Source organism: Talpa europaea (genome assembly GCF_964194135.1).
Source record: "Talpa europaea genome assembly, chromosome: 15".
In the NCBI taxonomy this organism is placed as follows: Eukaryota; Metazoa; Chordata; class Mammalia; order Eulipotyphla; family Talpidae; genus Talpa; species Talpa europaea.
The window spans coordinates 40,958,085-40,980,065 of NC_140083.1; positions in this window are offsets into that span (position 1 = coordinate 40,958,085).

Here is a 21,981-nt window from a genome sequence, read left to right on the forward strand (position 1 = left end):
AATTTCATCATGCATTTTACTCTTCCACCTCCTCTCAGCTCAGATGAGTACATTTCAAGCATTAAATTGCCCCATGTGGCTGGAAGATCCACTATTAGAAAGTATAGCGTCTAGAGGATGAAAAATATGTGATTTCACTTTGTTAATGCAGAAAGAGCTGCTTCTCTTCAGTTTACAAGAGATGAGGATAGGATCTCCCAACTCCATATAAAAAGTTTCCTTCCTTCTAAGCAAGGACCTTGGCAGGGACAAAGCGGAAGATGCCCCTAGGAAAACCCCTAAGTACAGATTGTGAACAAATGGGCTTTAAAAGTCAAGTCATCTGCCACAGGCTGATAAATGTTGATTTAATTAATAGAATGGTAAGTGAAACCCATGAGGACATAGACTAGAAAGCAATTTTGAATGCTTAGAACATAGAACATGTGGATCTACTCAACCATTATATTTGAAATCCTCAGAATGTATTAAAATTGGTTATCTAACAGAAATATTATGAAGTTTATTTTTTCCCTCCCTCCCCTGAAATGCTATAAATTTTTAATTCTCTTTTCCATCCACCCAATTTTTAAAACAACTTTTGAATGGCCAATAAAATACAGTCAGGGAGTGCGAGATCAGACAGAACCATTTATTTAACCATCACTGTACAAAGCCATTAGTTTATGCAATAAAAAGGAATTAGAAGCAGTTTCTTTGAGTTTCTTACAATCTAGTTGAAAATAAACAAATGATAACATATGAAAACAATTTTTAGACATTTACAAAATAACATTTTACTGAGTGCCTCTGTAAACATTATACTCTAGAGTATTTTTAAATAATATATTTCCCTTTGCTGATGCAAAATATCATAAAAATCTATTAAAATTTACTGCCCTTAAATCAGTCAGCTAAACCAATTATAAACAATTGAGTGCAGGTTTACTTGGAATGCATGAATTAGTTAGTTTACTCCTTTTTTATAAACTTTTTTATAGATTTATTTATTTATGCATACAAGAACTAGGGTACAGGGCAGAGTTGCAGGGGGTGAGAGGATTCACCAGAGACAGAGCAGAACAGGCAGATTGACTGAAACACACTTCTGAGGGTTGCAGCGGGCGAGGCAGGAGAGGTCTGCTACGCCATGTGGGTAGCTCCCTAGCCGGCCTGGAGTCTGGGGATTGAACTCGAGCTGCAGAGGCTGCAGACAGCTTCACAATGCTGTGCTTAACTCCTTGCACCACCAGTGACACCCTATTTTACTCTTTTAAAATAAGTCCTCATTTGTTATTATCTCAAAGAAGGTAAATTTAATGGCTGGATTTCATAAAAATATCTGTACCACCACAAAAATGTCACAAAATAGAAAATCAACATTCTAGATTCAGATGTACATGCAGCAAAGCACCCATGGGAGCAAACACCTTCACAGGGGCTACAGAGACTCAAATCACAGGCTGAAAATTGTGTCTCCTTTTGTCTAGAGTTTAATGAGAAATATATTCTGAATATGGAAAGACTGTCATTTGTATATATTTAGACACTGACATTTGTATATATATATATATATTTGCAGGCAAGACAAGAGCCTGAGAGTCGTTCTTAGAACTCTGAGTTCAAAAATAGTTGCGAATGTGGACAAAACAAAAATAGGCATTGATTCATTATGTAGAAAAATTAGCTGAAGTATCTAACTAGCCAAAGAGAGTTAGAAATATTAGTTAGCTCTATCTCCCAAATGTACCTGCAATGAGTTCCACTTAATTCAATGCTTCCTATCATGTTTTCTAAAGGGTTAAATTTATTAGATGCAAATAATGGAAATCAGAATTTAAAAATATTCTTTACAACTCAACAATGAAAAAAATGACCTGATTTAGAAAACGTACAAACAACTTGAATAGACATTTCTTTAAAGAAGATACACAAATGGGCCTCCCTGGTGGCGCAGCGGTTGAGAGCTGGGTTGCGAAGCTGCCCACAGCCTCTGCAGCGTGGTTGGATCCCCGGCCGCCCAGCGAGGGTCCCACATGGCACGCAGACCTTTCCTGCCGCCCGCTGGTCCCTTCAGCAGTGTACTTCATCAGTCTGCCTGCTCTGCTCTCCCTCTGACTCTGGTGAATTCTCTCACCCTCCCGCACTTCTGACTGTACCCAGTGCTTGTATAAATAAATGAATGAATGAATGAATAAATAAATAAAAAATAAATCTTTTTTAAAAAAGAAGATACACAAATGGCTAATGAACATCTGAAAAGATGCTCAACATCTCTAATCATTAGAAATATACAAACCCAAACACAATAAGATACCACTTCACAACACCTAGTGTGGTGCCTGTAAAAAATGAAAAACAAAAGACAACAATCATTGGTGAGAATATAGAGAAATTAGAGCTCTTATGCACTACTGATAGAAATGTAAAATGAGGGTCTCCCCTGGTGGCCCAGCGGTTGAGCACTGGGCTGTGACGCTGCCTGCAGCCTCTGCAGCGCCGGTTTGATCCCCGGCCGCTGGGCGAGGGTCCCACATGGCGTGCAGACCTCTCCTGCTGCCCGCTGCTCCCCTCAGCAGTGTATTTCATCACTCTGCCTGTTCTGCTCCCCTCTCTGGCTCTGGTGAATTCTCTCACCCTCCCGCGCTTCTGGCTGTACCCAGTGCTTGTATAAATTAATAAATAAATTAAAAAAAAAAAAAGAAATGCAGTCTTTAAAAAAAAAAAGAAATGTAAAATGATACATTTTACAAATGAGCAATTTTATTCTGCATATATACCCAAAAGAATTGAAAAGGAAGGCTCAAATAGATACTTGTATATTCATGTTTATAGTAGCATTATTCACAATAAACAAAGGTGGAAGGAATCCAAATGCCCACCAACAGATGAGTGAATAAATAAAATTAGGCATAAACACATTATGGAATAATACTCAGCCTTAAAAAGTGAAGGTTATTCTGACATGCTGCACTATGGATGAACCTTAAAGATACTGTACCTAATAAAATAAACCATATACAAAAAGCCAAACACTGTGTGATTCCACTTATATGAGGTCCTAGACCAATTAAATTCATACAGACAAAAAATAAAATGGTGATTACCAGGAGCTGGGATAAGGGAACATGGGGAGGTATTTTTTAATGGTCACAGAGTTTCAGTTTGGAAGGATGAAGGAGTTCTGGAGAGAATTTGTAGTGATAGTTGTGCAACACGTGAATGGACTAATGCCACTGAATTGCACACTTAGAAGTGATTACAAGGTTAATTTTATTTTTAAGTATTTTGTAAGCATTTTACCACAATAAAAAAGAAAAAAAAAGAAACATTAGAAGAGTTTCAAATGAGCACCTATGTAAATTATTTATTGTGTACTTTTTATGTTCTTCCTGTCATCCTGACCCAATGTGTTTTTGTCATTTCCTGTTGCCCCAGAGAAAAAAATAGGAACCGGGTAGAAAGACTAAAGAACTTGTCTTCCTTCCTGTGGGCCAAAGCCACCATCTCTAGGTGACACCACGAGGCACCTCAAACACAAACCTGAAGTATGCAGAACTGCTGAACTGATTGTCTTCTTTCTTGTGACTTCTTTTCCTCTTCTGGTCCCAATGTCAGCATCACAGTTCTCTAAGCTACCCCATCCAAAAACCCAGGAGCAGTCTTTAATTTCTCCATTACTCTGCCCTGCATCAGATTAATTATGAAAACTGATTCTGTCTCAAGGATCTACCCTACTTCTTCATTCTTCCACGATCACCTTGGTTCTTAATTAATTTCCTGTGTTGGCCCTTGCCTTTCTCTAGGCATCCTTCACCATGTGTCATCCCAGTGACTTTTTAATATGAAAATATGTATATATGCCATCTATGTTTGAACAAATTAAAATAAGATGTTGATTACTGCCAATATAGAGACTCTGATTTCAGAAGATAGGGTTTAGATGCAAAAAATGTGAAATAAGAACCGAAATGGGAAAAATGTAAAATACCTGGTAACCAAGATTACCTAATTCTAGAAACATCCATGTGTATCCATGTGTATCTCTGATGAAGCATTCAGAAGTTGAATATTCTCTGGCATAAACTGGCCTCACAGAAGAGTCTCTCCATATTTTTTGCCTTCCATTTTTCTCTTATTCCCATTCTTAACTGTTTAATAAACTTTTAATTTTTCCACTCTATTTATTACCTCTTCAAAAATGTAAGATGGCAATGGGATCCATATCAATAAGCAGTGATCCTGTCTTGGAGAGAAAGTTGCACTCCAATGGGGTGTGAGCAAGGAAGAGACTAAGTCTGGGGGTATTCTGTGAAGCTGGGCTACAGGTGTTTGAAATGCAAGTGGATGAGACCAAAGTATTTTATATTACAGTATTCGTAAAGATTTAGAGTGTAATGAAATACACAACCAAAAAGAAGGTTTGAAACAAAAGAATTCAATTATCATTTCCCACGTGTAATGATTTTTTTATTTAGAAAACTTAAGCGAACCATTATGAGAAACAACATCAATCAGGAAAAAAAAAAAACTAGCAGGCAATTATAAATCAGAGACATTCTGCAGGAGAAGGGGAGGGAGAGGGACCAAAACAGGGGAGGGAAGAGCACAAGGGACTATGGTGATGGTCATAGGTGACTTGGTGGTGGGAATTTTACAGGGACTACACCTAAGAGGAAAAAGCAAACATTGTACAAATACAAAGGTGATGTAAAATATACATAACTAAGTTAATTTTTTAAAAATTCAATGTGATGCTGTCCGCCCTAAATTTATACAGTGCCATATGGCAATTATATCTCAATAAAAGTAGGAGAAAATCTAAAAAAGAAGAAAAGAAAGGTAGCTGGAATGGAAGATGGAAGTTGGAGGCCAGGAAAATGGTGGTAAATGTGGACTGAACTTTTGGCAGCAGCAGATTTCATCGACAGAGGTTTGAGCATTTACCATGTGCAAGGAACTGAGCCAGCCTCGGGCATCCAGAAAATAGAGCCCAAGGTCCAGAGGGGAATCAGACCATTCATGTCCTGTCTGTGATAATCTTTAAAAAGAAAAGAAAAGTAGTTGAACATCAGAGAGACATGAAAAGACCTACAGTTTTTTTGGAAAGCCACAAAAACCATGTGGAAGGTATGAAAAAGAAAAAGCTATTCTCAAAAGCAACAAAAACTAAAATTTCTAGAAAATATCTTTTAAAAATATGTGAAGGGCCTCACCTGGTGGCGCAGTGGTTGAGTGCTGGGTTGTGAGGCTGCCCGCAGCCTCTGCAGCACCAGTTCGATCCCAGGCCACCAGCGAGGGTCCCACAAAAAAAAAAAAAAAAAAAAAAGTGAAAACTAAATGAGAACTATAAACATGATCACTGAGCTTATAAGTTAAAAGTTTAATGCAATTGTAATCAAAAGTCTGATAGGGTTTTCTTGGTAATTCAATGAAATGATTCTTAAAAGCATGGAATATATAGAATATATTTTTAAAAAATTCAAAAATTCTCTTACTCTCCTCATATATTTTGTGTGTGTGTGTGTGTGTGTTTGTGTGTGTGTCTGTAGAAGAACTGCGGTATAGGCCAGAGGTGCAGGGTGGGGGGCATGAAAGGATCCACCAGAGAGAGTGGGGAGCAGAACGGGCATATCTACTGAAACACACTGCTAAGGGGAGCAGCAGGGAAGACTGGCCAGGGATTGAACTCAGGCCTTGGTGGTGATAGCACTGAGACTTAACCCCTAGGCCACCAAGGAGGCCCCCTCCCCTTATATTCTTTCAGAAAATCCCAGGTAGCACTTGAAGGCAGGACTTCTCTTGCTTAATGTACTCCTGGCATGATCACACTTCATAGCACATCTTCATTTTCATGTCTTTCTCCTGCCAGGGTGCTTAAGCTCAGGATTGGTAGAATTCATCACCCCTACTACTCAGCATGGAGACTGGCTCAGCGGGAGCACTCAGGAGAGACTGGCTCAGAGGGAGCATTCATCATGGAGATGGGCTCAGAGGGAGTACTCACTAGAGAGACTGGCTCAGAGGGAGCACTCAATAAATATTTGTTGAATAATTTTTAAATTGGTGAAACAACCACCCCACAGTGATGACTAACAGACCCATGTGACCCCTAAAGAGTGGGCACAGGTCCTGTGCTATAGGACTGCTATACAGTTCTTCTTGCCTTGCCCTCTACAATAATGTTGTCCATGATTACATGAACTAATACATAGCTCACTTGTGAATGGCAAATGCCTTTAGGAATAAGCTGGCAGTAACAAGCTGGCAGAAATGAAATGCCTCAAATCTTGATAGGCTGGAAAAATAGGTACAATAAGTTTCAGTAAGGGCAAGTGCAAAATAATGTGCACACACACACACACACACACAGAGTCCTCTATGAATAAAGGTTGGCAAATACGGGAGCAGGTTTTTGAGAACATACATGAAATCCTAGAAGTCACACAAGCAAGTAGTCCCCAGATCCTCAAACAAGGTGGCTTTATGTTTCTAAATGCTTCTAGACTCCTCCTGAAAAGCAACAGAAGACACAGTTCTTCCAGATTTAAAGGCAATCTGCAAGTTTTTATGTTTTCTACTTTGTTTGGATTAAAATAACCTTTCAAATTTTATTTCAATTTTAGATTTCTACAAAATCAGCTCAACTGTGTCATTTTTTTAAGTAAAAAATAGAGTTTTAGGGGCCTTCCCAGTGGCGCAGCAGGTTGAGTGCAGCACTGTAAAGCTGTCTGCAGCCTCTGCAGCGCAGGTTCAATTTCCAGCTGGCCAGGGAGCTACCCAATTGGTATGGCAGACCTCTCCTTTCTCACCCGCTGCTCCCCTCAGCAGTGCCTTCAGTCCGTCTGCCTGTTCTGCTCGCTTCTCTGTCTCTCGTGGGTCCTCTCACCTTCCCACGACTCTGACCTATGCCCCAGCTCTTGTATAGATAAAAAAATAAATCTTTTGAAAAAAGAAACTTAAACAGCAATTCCTTATCTGCTCAAATGCATTAGGAAAATGTTAAAAAAAAAATAGAGTTTTAGATCATTAAGCCCTTGACTCTATGAGCTGAGAAAATTAAACCTTGCCCTGAAGCTTCATAGCATGTAAGGACTTGGAGATTCCAAGCCAGGCAAGAACTTGGCCCTCAGCCTTCCCTATAACTATGAAAATAGCACAGTTAAGGCAAAATGCAGATAAGCAGTCAAGGCACTTTTCTGTTTGCACACGTGAGTGTTTTCTGAAAATATGAGATATACCATATAGAGGTTGCTCCATCAAATTAGTTTTCCTTGAAGACCCTATTAGAATAAAAGATGCAGCACAGCAAAATTTATTTGTTATTGTGTGTATGTGTTTTTTCTTTTTATTAATTAATTTTTTTCTTACACCATCAATAAAATCTTAGCAAACTGAATTCAACAATGCATCAAAAAATTGTACATCACGACCAAGTGGGATTTATCCCTGGGACACAAGGATAGTTCAACATCTGAAAATCAATCAATATAATTCACCACATCAATAAAAAGAAAAATAAAAACCATATGATCATATAAATAGATGCTGAGAAAGCATCTGATAAAGTCCAACATCCATTTATGATGAAGGTCCTCAAAAACCTCAGGATAAAAGGGACATATCTTAACATAATAAAAGCCATATATGGCAAACCCACAGCTAACATCATTCTTAATGGCAAAAAGCTGACAGCCTCCCCTTAAGAGCTGGGATAAGACAAGGATGTCCACTCTCACCACTGCTGTTCAGTAAGTACTGAAAGTCCCAGGGAGGGCAGTTAGGCAAGAGAAAGACATAAAAGGAATCCAAATAGGGAAAGAAGTGAAATGATCATTATATGCAGATTATATGATAATATATAGAAAGACTCCTAAAAGACTCATTTGTTAAAATCAGAGTATGAAAGCCATCCCAAATAGAATCACGCGGGCTAACTGAGCCACCTCTTAAAACATCTCTGAAAAAGTCCAAACTAGCAAGCTGACAGTAAAACTGAGGCATGCAGCAAAGGAGGAGGAAGGCAGCTGTCAAAACAGAGGAGGGATGAACACAAGGGACTGTGGTGATGGGTCATGGGTGAAAAGGTGACGGGAGAACTACGGGGACTACAATGATGTAAGCAAAAAAAATTTAATTAACAAAAAAATTAATTAAAAATTAACTCTCTGATCGTCTTTGTCTTTCCATTTCACCTTCTGTTCCATTTATGTGCATATCTGACACAAGCTGGGCAACAGAATATAATGGAAATGTGTAGCCAAAAAGTCTAACTTAACATAAACCATTAAAAGCTCACACTCATCTTTGTCTTAGCTATGTATTGATGACCTTTTAAAACAGGTCATCAATACTTTTTTCACACTAGCCTCTGGCCATTATTCATTAAGTGATGATCAGCCAAAAAATGTGGGCATCTTTGAACATGTAGGTGCCAGCTTGCAAGCCTCACACAGCAACACTGCTTCCTATAAAGATTTCCACACACAAACAAACTCGCTGCCTGCCATGTGGAATGCTGCAGAGAGAGGTAACCTATAATTACCCTTCCAATAAATGCAAATGCACAAAATAGTTTCAAAACCATTGCCATGGGTTTCAGCAATATCTTTTGGTTTACCAGACACATAATTGACTAGCTTGGACTTGACTTAAAAAATCAAAATAAATGCTAAATGCCTGGTATGTTTGTAGAAGAAAATGCCAACAGCATCATGTGCTGAAGAAAATGAGCACTGTGATAGAAAATGATAGAAAACCCAACATTCTCTGCCCCCACTGGTGCCCTTAAAAAATCACTATATTTAGTCTGTATGTAGGTAAGCCAAATATGGGTTGGGATCTACCTTTTCTTGATGCAAATATTCATCCCATAGGATTTAGAAGAACAAAATCTGCTCCAAAATTTCTAGACATGGGAACGGATGGAGGAGGGGGAGCTGGTATGTTGCAGGAATTCCTTGGCTGTGAATGCCCGCTTCTGCCTAATTTGTGCATCATATGGCTCTTCCTGTCTGTATGGCCCTACTTCACCCTCCATGAGCTGAGGTCTTACCCATACTTTTCTATCCAAAACAAAAGGAAACCCTCGAAGCAGGAATGCATGCTCGTGACAGACTTCACCAAAGGCGGAGGAGTAGGACTACTTTACAACTGCACCAAGAAACAACTGCGCGAAATAGTAAACATTCTAGCGTCGAAAAACCTTCCATTAATCCAGCATCCCAGGACTGTTATTCACTGTCTTCCCTGCTGTGGTTTCCCAGTGTCACGTCATCTCCCTGCTTGTCTCCCTCCTCTCCATCCCTAGCCCATTTCCCCTCCCTTTCCAAAAGCTTCCCAATTCCACTTCAGCCCACTGGACATCCAGCCTCCAAAATCAGTACAAAGACTCGTTAGAGTGTTCTGGAAAAACATACCTCCTATGTTACCAGAGCCATCTTCCTCTCCAGCTAGTTATGCCTGATCTTGGCCATTCCTCCCATTTAAATTATAACCATATTTGTTACAATCATTCTGTGCAGCACTTGAAAACGTGCAAAAATTACTTGCTTATATCTTTTTGTATTGTAAGTTTTTAGATTATAAAATTCAAATGAACCCAGATAGTCAAAGTAATTTTAGTGAACCAGATCTCTCTTTTGGTGTCCCTGTTTGTTTTTTTCCCAAAAGGGCTATTTTATAAACAGCCCCCAAATTCCATTGGCTTGAAATTTTGACCTGACTTCTCCACAGTCAGCTAATCTGGCTCTGCGTCTTGAAGCAAGTTCTCCAAGGCAATTCTCTCCAAGTGCTACAGAGCTGGGAGCCAGATGGCAGTGGTCTGAACGTGAATGAATTGTGACAGTCAAAAAATAACATTTTATTCCAATTTTCAGTTGACTTTTGTTAGTATGTAAATATTACCCTAATTACTTCTCTTCCAAAATGTTTCTTTACCTTCTACAGATTACATAGCATTAATTTGTTTACAAATCTTGTACTGACATACTATTTTTGCATTTTGAAGTCATGTAATAATGGTTAAGTAGGTGGGGCCATAGTGTTTTATTCTCAACCACAGCTTTCAGGGATCCAGGACCTAGCACCCAGTTCTCAAATAGGAGGTAAGGCTAAATGGTTTCACGCTTGTACACACATCAAATGTTGTGGTGAGGTTATTATCCTAATAAAATCAGCTTAGGGGGACTTTCACTTTGGGAAATAAAAGGAAGGACGAGGTATTTTGGTAAAGAGGAGAAGCGTTCCCAGATCTATCTTTTTTTCTTCATGCAGTCAAAACTGTATTTCTGGCTAAAGGTGTCTCTCACCTTGTTATTCAATTCATGGTGTAGGGATGCCCTGGGGGCAGAGATGATTGCTGATGGCTTATTCCATCCAACCCTATGATTCATCGATCCTGTGAGTCCACAGTTTGTAATTATAACATAATGGAAGATATTATTTTATGAAAGGAGAAGCTATGACTTGTCCAAAAAAGGAGTATAGATTATAGTAAATATAAGATGAACCAGAAGACAAGTTAACAATTTCCTTTTGTATGAACAAGGCTTGAATGAGTCATTTTAGGTGGGAAAAGAGAGACTAAAAATTTTATATTTTATTTAAAACATTTAGTTTATTCTTCATGAATAAACTATTCTAAGTTTGTGATGTTTGTTCTTAGGAAATTTAGCTTCTGAAGAGAAGGGTTTAAATATCTTTATATTAATTAAAATATGTTTACTTATTTTCATTAGTTACTTAAGAAACATGTTTATTTTTAATTTCCTTGTACAGTTGATCAAGTTACACTTAATTAACAAAAAATGCTATTAATGAAATATAAATTCAAGCATTAAAAAAAATGATTGGCCAATATGGTAAATAGCTAAATTTGAAACTCAGATTCTTTCTGAACCAACCAACTTACAGTTATTTTGCTGTATTTTTCCATCACAGACAAGAGCATTTTGGACTCTCTTATTAATTCAGAGTCCAGAGAATTCCAGTGAGATAATGTCATTGACCTTGAGTACAAATAATCAGTGGTGAACAGTGTAATATAAAAATAAGAAAGTTATAAGGAGCTCATTCTCAGATTCCATCAGAAAACCTGCTAAACCAACAATAGAATGAGGCACAGCGTGAACTATGAGAGCAGAACTTTAAGGCATGTTACCTAAAATAGAAAGGCTTCTAAATAACTCGGAGAGATTAAGTGTGAGCCCTCATGCTTAACTCCTGTTGAATCAGTACAGCATGTAACATCTATCAGGCATCCATCAGCCATGCGTCACTTAAGTGACCAAAAATAAATGTCAACTTCAGGCCAGTCACTCTCATCAGTCGTTGCTTTTGCCTGCTGTTTCATTTAATGCAACTAATTTTCCACTTTTCCAAAATCACACAGATTCATCAGAGATGGCCCTGATCCACATGCTGCACGCTCCACTGTGGATAAAAGACAAATGCCAACCCCTGAAAGGGGCGATATCCTAGAAGAAAAGCACCATCTGAACCACACGATGTGTGTTTACACCCACAGGCTACAAAAAAGCTCCTTGATATTTGTCAGAAATGCAGTTGTAATTAAGGAAAGCAGGAAAAAATCAGCCTCAGTATGCTAACTGACCCGAGGCATCAAATTTATGTACATGTTCATTTTGTTAAAACATGCAAGCAAAGAACTATTGGAGGCCATATGTCATTCGTTATGAAAAGCACATTCCTTTAGTCTTTGTAACAAAAGCCATATGGCTTTCTGAAAGTTAATTATATCATAAATATGCTGTAATAGTGGGGAGTGTGGTCTAGCAGTTGCTGGAAGAAACTTTGAGAATTGGCTTTCAGTCAGTATCTCAGTAGATTCAATTCAAAACCTGGGAGAGTTACATGCCTGCTGTGCCTCAGTTTCCCAATATTCCAACTGAATGCAACAATAATATGGCACCTAAATAGGAAAACCGAAATGTTTTCTACTTAAAAGTAAACATTATAAACTCTAATTATTATAAACTCTAATTAAGCTCACGAAAGCAGTAAAAGATTTTTTGAAATATTAACTGATTGATCAAAACAGTCTCCTCTTCCTTCCAATGCTTCTTTCTCACCATTGCACAATAATCTTTCTGGAGCACAAATCAGTATTAAGTCCCTTGTTAGGGATTACTTACAAAATAGTACTTGAACTATATATAAAGGGCACGTTACAGTCTGTTTCATCCTGCAGCCTGGACCTATCTGTCCCTAGTCCGTCCCTGGCCCAACACAGACTTAGGGCCCTTGATGGGGAGGCTCAGTTTACGTCTCTGTATTTTAAAGTTTGCTCCCTCCATAAAGGATGTCCTGCCTCCTCTTCTTAACTTGGCTCCTATGCGTGTGTCCAGACTATCATTTTCCCCCCAGGTGAGATCAGTGACTTCCTCGGGTCATTGGTAGTTCCCTGCTCTGAGCTACAACAGCCCTTGCTGCACAACCTTCTTAAGTGCTTAGTACACTGTAATTATTTGTAAGCACAACCTCTTCTCCCACCAAAGCTAGGCACCACAATGGCAGGGAAAATAGTAAATGTTCAGTTATTGTCCACTTAAAAAAAAGATTTACTTATGTATACAAGAACTGGGGTGTAGGCCAGATGTGTGGGGGGTGGGGAGGATTCCCCAGAGACAGAGTAGGGAGCAGAACAGGTGGATCTACTGAAATCCGCTTTGAGGGGAACAGCGGGCAAGACCCATATGTTGTGCCATATGGGTCAGCTCCCTTGCTGGGGATCTAACTCAGGCTGCAGTGGCTGACGATAGCTTGATAGTGCTGAGATTTTAACCCCTGCCGCCAGGGAGACCATAATTGTCCAGTTTTAAAAGATAAAGGTAACTGACTATTGGACCCCACAAATCTTGTTTTTAACTAACATCCATATTCATTTCAACCTCTCAATCCTCCATCTGCAACATTATCTAATAATCAGAAAATTATCCCAAGGGCCTGGAAATGTTCTTAATTACTGACAATAGTGTCTTCCGTTGTGCTATCCTTTTGGCAGAAAAAAGGAAATGATTTGCGAAAGTCTTTCAACAATGTTTAAAGTCAAGAGTTTTCTGGTTAAACTTCAGTTAATCAAAAATTTAAATGAAACACAAGTCCTCATTTCTCAACCATTTTAGTCAATCATAGTTTTATGGAAACTTAGTCCAACACAGAGAAAATCATGGCCTCCAGATAATACCTGTCCCCCTTGATAGAGCAGAACTAGGCATAGTTTTGAGAGACTTAATAATGATGACTAGAAAATGTCCAACATTAAATTCTTATTATCCGAGTAAGAAAAACATTATTTTTATTTTTTTAAAGATTTATTTGTTTATGCATACAAGAGCTAGAGTACAGGCCAGAGGTGCAGGGGGGTGAGAAGATTCACCAGAGATAGAATGAGGAACAGAACAGGCAGACTGACTGGAATATACTGCTGAGGGGACCAGCAGGTGAGACAGGAGAGGTCTGCTGTGCTAGAATATTATTTTAATGAACTATTTTAGTTTTCTTAATTTGTTTGGATTATGCTTCTGGTTGACACTTGCACGGGACCGAAAAGCCTCCCTCTGATTTCATAGGATTTGAATTTTGTAAAAAGTAACTATCGAAAGAATCCTCTTTCAAGAATTAAATCATCTCCATATGGGCTAAAAGTAGGGGAAGTGGGGAGAACATTTATTTCTGTGATATGTGCATGTAACAGAGCAATGTCTGAAACTCAAAAAGGACAGAGGGGAGAGAGTCTGAATTACAAGTTTGTTGGGAACTGTTTTATAGATTGAGGATCTGATTTGAGAGTAAGGCAACAGGGAAATAAATAATAGTAATAATAAATGCAAGAGAGAATAATTGATAGAGTTACATTCCAAAGCTTTAATTTCCTCAAAATACTTTCCAGATGGTTAGGAAATACTGCCTAGGTACAGTATATTTTCAAGTCTGATAATTTTTCAGCAAGATATAGCATATATTTTATTTATTTAGTCATTTATAATTAACTTTTATTTATTTTTGCATGGAAGAACTGGGGTGTAGGCCAGAGATGTGGGGGGTAAGAGGATTCCCCAGAGACAGAGTGGTGAGCAGAAAATGTGAATCTACTGAAATCCACTGCTGAGGGAAACAGCAGTCAACACATGAGAGGTCTGCTGCACCCTATGTAGGTCATCTCCCTGGCCGGGGATTGAACTCAGGTTGCAGTGGTGATAGCATAGGCCACCATGGAATCCCCCAATATTACATTCATTTTAAATTGTCTTTGCTGATAGTGAACCCTTGACTTTGAAGACACCTGGGAGCCAGCAGCACACCTTAACTTTATCAGAATGTCAGGAACTGTCACCACAACTGGCCCCAGACAGGCAGAGCTCTGAGATGTGGGTGTGCAGCATTTCCACATGCTAATGTCCATTCTTCTTCCAGAGAGTACTAACCAAATGTCCCAAGATTGTCTCCTTCCTTCTTTCTGCAGCTATAGGATAGAAGCCATAAAACTTTGCAGGGGAGAAGAAAGGAAATATTCAAGAGGGAGGTAAGGTGGTATGTCTTGATATCCAATTCCTTTTGTGTCTTACTGGATACAGGATGCTTGGATGCTGGCCCTTAAGTCTGCCTCTTTGCTTAGTATAGAGTTAATGCATCTCTGTATACCTTACTTTCCCTGCCAGTCTTCTACTTTCTTAATGGAAATATTCAAAATATGAACAACCATGATCTTCCAAATGTCATTTTTATTACCAAGCCATCCATCCATCCATCCAACCATTCATCCATTCATTCCATTCAACTATTTTTGAATGCCTACTATATGTGCTTTCTCTGTTCTTATCAGGTAGACAAGAACTGATCAAATAATCACACACTTAGAGAATTACAAGCTGTGTGTTTGGAATGCAACACATACAAATCACGATCCAGAAAACACTACATTTTAACTATTGAGGGTGCCTGTTTGTTCTGTAATTTGTATATCAGTTAATATTTACTCATCACATGATTCTTGAAAAATGCTTGTCCAGCATAACATGTTATTCATCAATCAAGGCTTCTAGACAATAACTAGAATTGAGCTTTCCAGACAGAACTAAATCTTCACTTTAGTAAAACAGAAGGAATGTTGTCAAACATTTAAAACTGTAAGATAAGAAGTCAAGACTTAGGGATTTTCCCTGGAAGACACGGGCATATTTCCAGAAAAGCCATTGCTCAGTCTTTGTTATAGAAAGAACTTCCATCTGCAGTGATACTACAGACAAACACACAGCATTGACTGTCAAGGACTGTTCTAAGCACTTTATAAACACTAATTCACGCAGTCATCGCAGTACTTCTCTAAGTTATGTACTAGTTGTGTAGTGGCATTATCCCCAGCCTACAGAGGAAACTAATGCAATCATTTGGCTATTGTCACACAGTCAGTAAGCAGAATCAGTGCTCAAACCCAGTTCATGCCCTCATCTACCACGGTGTCCCACCTCTCACCAACCAGTCTGCAGAAACATGTCAAAAACTCTGTTTTTTGTTTCAAAATTTAGATAGTATGCTCAAAACTTATCTCTGCCCCTTCTGTTCTTCTAGTGACTTTATTCTTCTCATATAAAGAATTGATTCTAGGGCCTCCCCCTGGGGGTGCAGGCGGTTGAGTGCCGCGCTGTGAAGCTGTCCGCAGCCTCTGCAGCGCCGGTTCAATCCCAGCTGGCAGGCGAGGGTCCCACATGGTGCGACAGACCTCTCCTGTAGCGCCCCTGCTCCCCTCAGCAGTGTATTTCGTCAGTCTGCCTGTTCTGTTCCCTGCTCTGTCTCTGGTGAACCCTCTCACCCTCCCGCACATCCGGCCTGTACCCCAGTTCTTATATAAATAAATAAATAAATCTTTTAAAAAAATTGATTCTGCTTAATATGTCCTGTGGGCATCACATTCAAATCAAATGCTAACAAAACTTTCAATTGCTTTTGATCAGAAATTTGACCTATGGGGATTAAAAAAAAAAAAAGGAGGTGATTTCATGATTACTTTTCAAAAACAAGAGACTCACTCCATTGTCATTCTTCAGCAAATTGCCTTAAGTTCTACCTTAAAGTAAATGACTGAAAATTTGATGCAGTTACATATGAAATATGCAGAATGGTGCCACAGTCTAAACTTTAGATTCAAAACTAAGATGGAAAAGCCAGCTCTGGAGTGAACAAGTGCTGTCTCCACAGAACTGTGAAGCTAGAAATGCACCTCCAGAGGGTATTTTGATGACTACAACCTTTTCATCTTAAATCATACAGCTTCCCAGGTTTCAGTTATGCCAGAAGATTCCAGGAACAGAAGAAAAAAGGAACTGAGCAAAGGAGACAGGTTTGGGCAAGTTGGTAGGGAGAACGCCTTTTGACTCTTTATGGTAGAAAGATTTGGGGGTGGGGGAGGGTGACGAAGATTAGGCAATCATCAGAAATGAGACTCCTCATTTGACTTGAGAATTAACCGGAGACTTTTTTTTTTTTTTTTCAAATCCCCTACTGAAGCAATTGCTATAGCACAACAAACCACTTGCTAAGGTTGATGCTGCTGTCAAAACAAGAATCTTCTGGGCAACTGCTGTTGAGATGTGTTAGAGTAGAAGAGCTTTGCATAGAAAATTGAGAACTTGGAAAACTGTGGTATAGTTGTTAAGATATACAAACAGCTGAAACAAAAGCAACACTAGAATTTTTAAAAGTGTTTTTATTCTCAGTAGATATTATCTGCTGGCTCTGTGAAATCCATGAAGTGCAGTGATTATTTCTCATTCTGTCAATGGGCATAAAGCTTAGCTCTAAAAGAACAAATCACTATTTTAGGAAAAAGAATACACCAGAATAGTCCAGAGACATTCCTTAAAGTAGAACTCCAACCTGAACCCTTGAACCTCCTAAACTTGCCATGGAAATGTTACCTTTAAGCAGGGGTGTCTTTCTCAGGAAGGGGAGGGCTCAAGCTAAACAATTGGTGACTGGCTATCAGGAAACCACATGAAAATGGGAAGGAAAATAAAACTGGGCCTGATTGTTGCTCTTGCACCCCATTATCATGTTAAGAATAAGTGCTTTCACATGGGTCATGATAGTAAGAAAGCCAATGGATGGTGAGTAGCCCTTGAGTGACCTTCCACACCCTTCACCCCAGTCTTAAGTCCCATAAATAACCTAGAATGCTTTGAGAAGGTCACACCAATCAGCGGGCACACCCTTTTCAGAGGGAGGCTAAGCTGTCAGACTAAGATGGCCAGGCTTCAGAGTTAGGTTGCTGAGGCAGGAACACCAGGAAGGACTTATTGAATTCCCAGCTGGAAGGGGCGAGGGGTGATGTTGAAAACAAAGGAATCTCCCCAAAGTTTCTTTTTTCTTTTGGCATTTATAGCTAAGCTTAGGGGTCTTAGAGCACAGAAATCGAGTGACTGGGTTTCATTTGGAAAAGCAAAATTATTTAGAATGAAACACAGTCAGCCTCTATCTTATATTATTTATAATCACGGAGGTAGAGCTCTGTCTTTTAACAAAAGATCTAGGAAGTGATCCAAAATAAATATAAGTTCCATCTTTACTCTGAAGGAACATAAAAATTGTCTGGGAATTGTCCATGAAGCATCCACAAAAAATTTTCAAAGCAACACACTATAACAGCAAACTCCGAGGGCTCAAACTGTGTGATGAATTACAGCCGGTGGTTGTCAAATGTCAAGCTTAGGTCAGTGGTCCCAGCCCACAGATGATCAACTGAGGCTCCAAAGGATTCATGGGTCTTGTCCAAGCCTACAGCTAGATTGGCAACAAATCCTGCTTCTCAACCATCAGTTGCATTATCATTACTGTACTATAGTATTGTACTATCGCTGTTGAAAATGAAGGCGGTAGAGTGGCATGGGAAAATAGCAACAAAACAACAATGAATGAAGAAAATAAGATAAGAAGCCTCCCTAGTGGCCTAGGTTAAGTCTCAGCGCTGTCACCACTGCAGCCTGTATTCCATCCCCTGCCAGAGAGCTGACCCCGAGAGCTGGCAGAACAGACCTCTCCTGTCTCGCCCACTGCTTCCCTCATCAGTGAATTTCAGTTGATCTGCCTGTTCTGCTCCCCACTCTGTCTCTGGTGAATCCTCTCATGTCCCCACCTCTGGCCTATACCCCAGTTCTTCTAATGAAAAAATAAATATAAAAAAAATGTGAGTTATATATCACACCAAATATAAATTTATATGTTGGTAAGAAAGAATCTGAAGGAGGCATGAAGAAGTTTAAAAAGTTGTGTTAGGGTGGTAGGATTAAGAAGGAGTCTACAAAGTGTCCTCTGTATGTTGTAAAACTAGATAAATACTCCTCAAATATTTCAATGATTATACACCATGAGGAGTGTTTTTGTGGATAAGAGGAGTTTTCATGACAATTTTGCAAGACAAAAGGATTTGATGTTGCCCAAGAGGAGGAAGGAATTGCCAGGGCAGTGGCAAGATTCTTAATTCAGCAAATTCTATGGCATAAACCAAAGAGACTAATATAACCCCAGGTTGTGACTCAGGGACAGTTGTCAGCAGCTAAGCTGAGATGTCGGAATTTTATAAGTTGGAAACAGGAGTAATGTGATGGAAGGGTTTGAGAAGCTTGATCTTAAATGACCTGGGGAGGAGCTCCGAGGGCAAAAGGACCCCCAGGGCAAAAGAAAATGGATGAGAAAGAAGTTTGTTCTGGTGTATAAGGTGAAGCAGAGCATCATCGAAAGCAAGCCCACAAAATAACGCCAGGTAAACACGCTCTCTGCACTAGTTTCCCCTCTTCACAATTTACCGCGAGGTTTTGCCACCTTACACACTGATCATAGCTGTGAAGCTCTACAAGTAAGTAAATCAAATGAATAGAGAGGACTCCCTGCATTTCAGGTTGCTCTCCCCCTGCCCTTGAGAAACCCAGGCAGGATTTGAATAAGTCTTATGTGAGAGGCCTCCACGACACACCCGTGGAACAGAAATAATGTATGTAGGGTGAAATGCTCTGACTTGCACGGCTTTAGTCATCAGCAGATAAGCCAAAGGGAGCAGAGCTGCAAACATGTCTATCTGGATCGTCGCCAGATTGCCAGAGGTAAATAAATAAATAATAAACGATAAAGAAATAAATACACATTTTAAGAACAGCTGCAAATTTAGGGCCACAAAACAGAAGGGCTTTGTGCATTGGGTTGGTGGGACTTCCAGCCTGGTATATGCATGTATGTTAAGGAGACTCACCCTCGCCCTAATTATGGAAATGTCCAAACTGATCCAATTACCCACAGCCCATCTTCCACCCCACCAAAGAGAGATTCCAACAACGGGCTTTGATTTGGTGATTGAAAAGTGCCAGCTACTTTTACAGGCCTTTGAAGAGATGGAAAGCTCAACTGATAATAAGAGCCTCAACAGGGGAGTGGAAGGTTGAGGGTTGTTGAACCTTCAGTTGGTGCTGCGGCGGGCTGTTTCATCCTTAATGACTGCTGTTTAAAGAAAAATGACTCTAAGGGAAAGCAGCATTTTTCATTCTCTGTAAACTTTGAACAGAAGTACTGATTTTTTCCTGATCATTCATTTTATAGATGTTGTTAGATGTCTGCTTTGTATTACAGTTGCTAGACTTAATTTTTTTTTTCTCAATAGAAAAGGATTTGGGAGGAGAGAAATTTCTGTCTCCAAGCTCCTGGAAATACCTCTGAAAGATTCAAACTCTTTGCTTATGTTCTGAAACTGGAGAAAGAGGAGTAACTTGCCTGTGGGTGGGTGTGCACATGAGGGCAAGTGGTTAGGAAAGCAGGAGGCAGCAGAACCCCCAGTCATCCTTGGAGCAGAAGCCCTGGGTGCTTCACAAGGGAAGGAGCCGGCCAGGAGCAGGAACCAGTGGCCACATGGACTCAGTGCCCACTCTCGTTATTTCATGCCCCAGACAGTAATTACAATAGGCACAATTATAAGATTTTCTGCTTGACAGTTATTTTTATTTCCAGGTACATTGTGATTATTTAACAGTAACTGATTCATCTTGGACGATTAAAATTCTTGACACTCTCATTTCTCATCCTGCCCACACCCCTCCATGCACACAGACACATGCCAAAAGGCGAGCGAGCAAAGGATTAACATGTTGACTGACTGACAACATCGTGAACCATCCACAATGCTGGAGCCTCATTGGTAGATTTAAACATCATCCCCCTCCCCAAACGAGCAACTGTGCTAAATGTCAAATGCAGAAGGACAATGCAGGGCACCACTCCAAACAGGGTTTTTCCCTCTTTCTTTGCCTAGCTGAGATATGGCAGTGAATGAACAAATATATGAATTAAATTTCTATTTGTCCATAATTTGCTGAACAAGCTGTACTGCATTGCATAAAAGGTGCTATAGTTAATCCTAATTCGTTCATGTGTCCAGTTTTTTTCTCCCTTTCCAAATCAGGCTTCCATCCTCTCTCCTGCCTTACCTTCAACAGGTGTACACAGCGCAGGACCCCAGAGAACATATCATCAAGAAAAATGACTAATGAAGCTTACAGTGGGTCCTTCTTTCAAATAAAGAGCTGCATTTGAAGGAGGAGGGATCAAGAAAGTGTTCTCTTGGAGCATCTGAAATCATGCACGCCTTACCCAAGAACGCACATATAATCTGGAGTTGGCTCAGATGTCAGTTGACACGAGAAATAGCTAGAAGCTCACACACTTGGTTTCATTTGCATCATTTATACCATAAGTTCTGCAGAAACATATTTACTTGCTGGGGGCTTAGTATTTAAAGGAGCTTATGGTGGCAGAGTCCTAACCACAAGATGCAGGCTGTGTCTACCTCCCTGGACAGTCCTGGGCTTCCTTACCTGTAATTCACACACTAGCTGCCTTCTCCACTGGTATCTCACTAATGCTGAATCCTGTTCTTAAGAATCCTGCTCCTTGATCTCTCCTTTATCAACAGCTCCTCCGAAGAAGCAGGAGAGACCATGCAAGATGCTTACAAGGGAGGCTTCTTTACTGTCTCTCCCTCCACCTCTGTCACCAGGAACCCCAGATCAGCACAATGCTGCTTGCATACAAGTAAAACCCAGTACAGATCTTGCTGGGTTGAGTTTTAGAAGGCAACATGTGATCACCCTATCCTCCCTCTCCTCCCCTGACCTCCTCTTCCTGTGGCCCCTTGGCAGCACATGGCAGTAACTGATGGCATGGTTATGTGAGTCAGACACCTGGATTTAAACCCCAACTCCACCCCCTATCCTCCACCTATGAGATGTTAGGCAAGACTCCTAATTGCTTTGATTTTCATGTTCTTTGTCCATAAAATGGAGATGATAACCACTTTGCAGATTGATATGAGTTTGAAATGGAGCAGTAATTGTGAAACTCTTGGCTACATGCCAGGTAATAAGCACCCAATAAATAGTAGATGATATTAGTAATGATACTACCCTGTATCTGGTCGCTCAGATGAGGCAAGCACCTAAAACAGCATTTCTCCGTTCTTTTTTTTTTTTTTTTTTTTGCATAGAAGAACTGGGGTGCAGGCCAGAGATGCAGGGGGTGAGAGGACTCACCAGAGACAGAGTGGGGAGCAGAACAGACAGACTGACCAAAATCCATTGCTGAGGGGATCAGCGGGCTAGTCAGGAGAGGTCTGCTGCTCCATGAGGGTGAGCTTCCTGGTCGGGGATGGAACTTAGGCCTTGGTGGTGATAGCGCTGAGACTTAACCCCTAGGCCACCAGGGAGGCTCCTTCTTCCTTTCTTCTCTATAGCCCACATGAACTTATGCCCATTTGTTTCTTTTCTACCATGCCTATCTACCATTACAACCTTTTAATTAAACTTGCAATATCCACTCTCTTCTTATTCCACATTCCTGCACATTGGTGTGCACTTTCTGGAATAGAAATGCATTCCCTAGGCTCCCCTAATCAAGGGCTTCCGGGGCTCCCCACATTTCTCTGGGTACAACCCCAAGGCTCTGCAC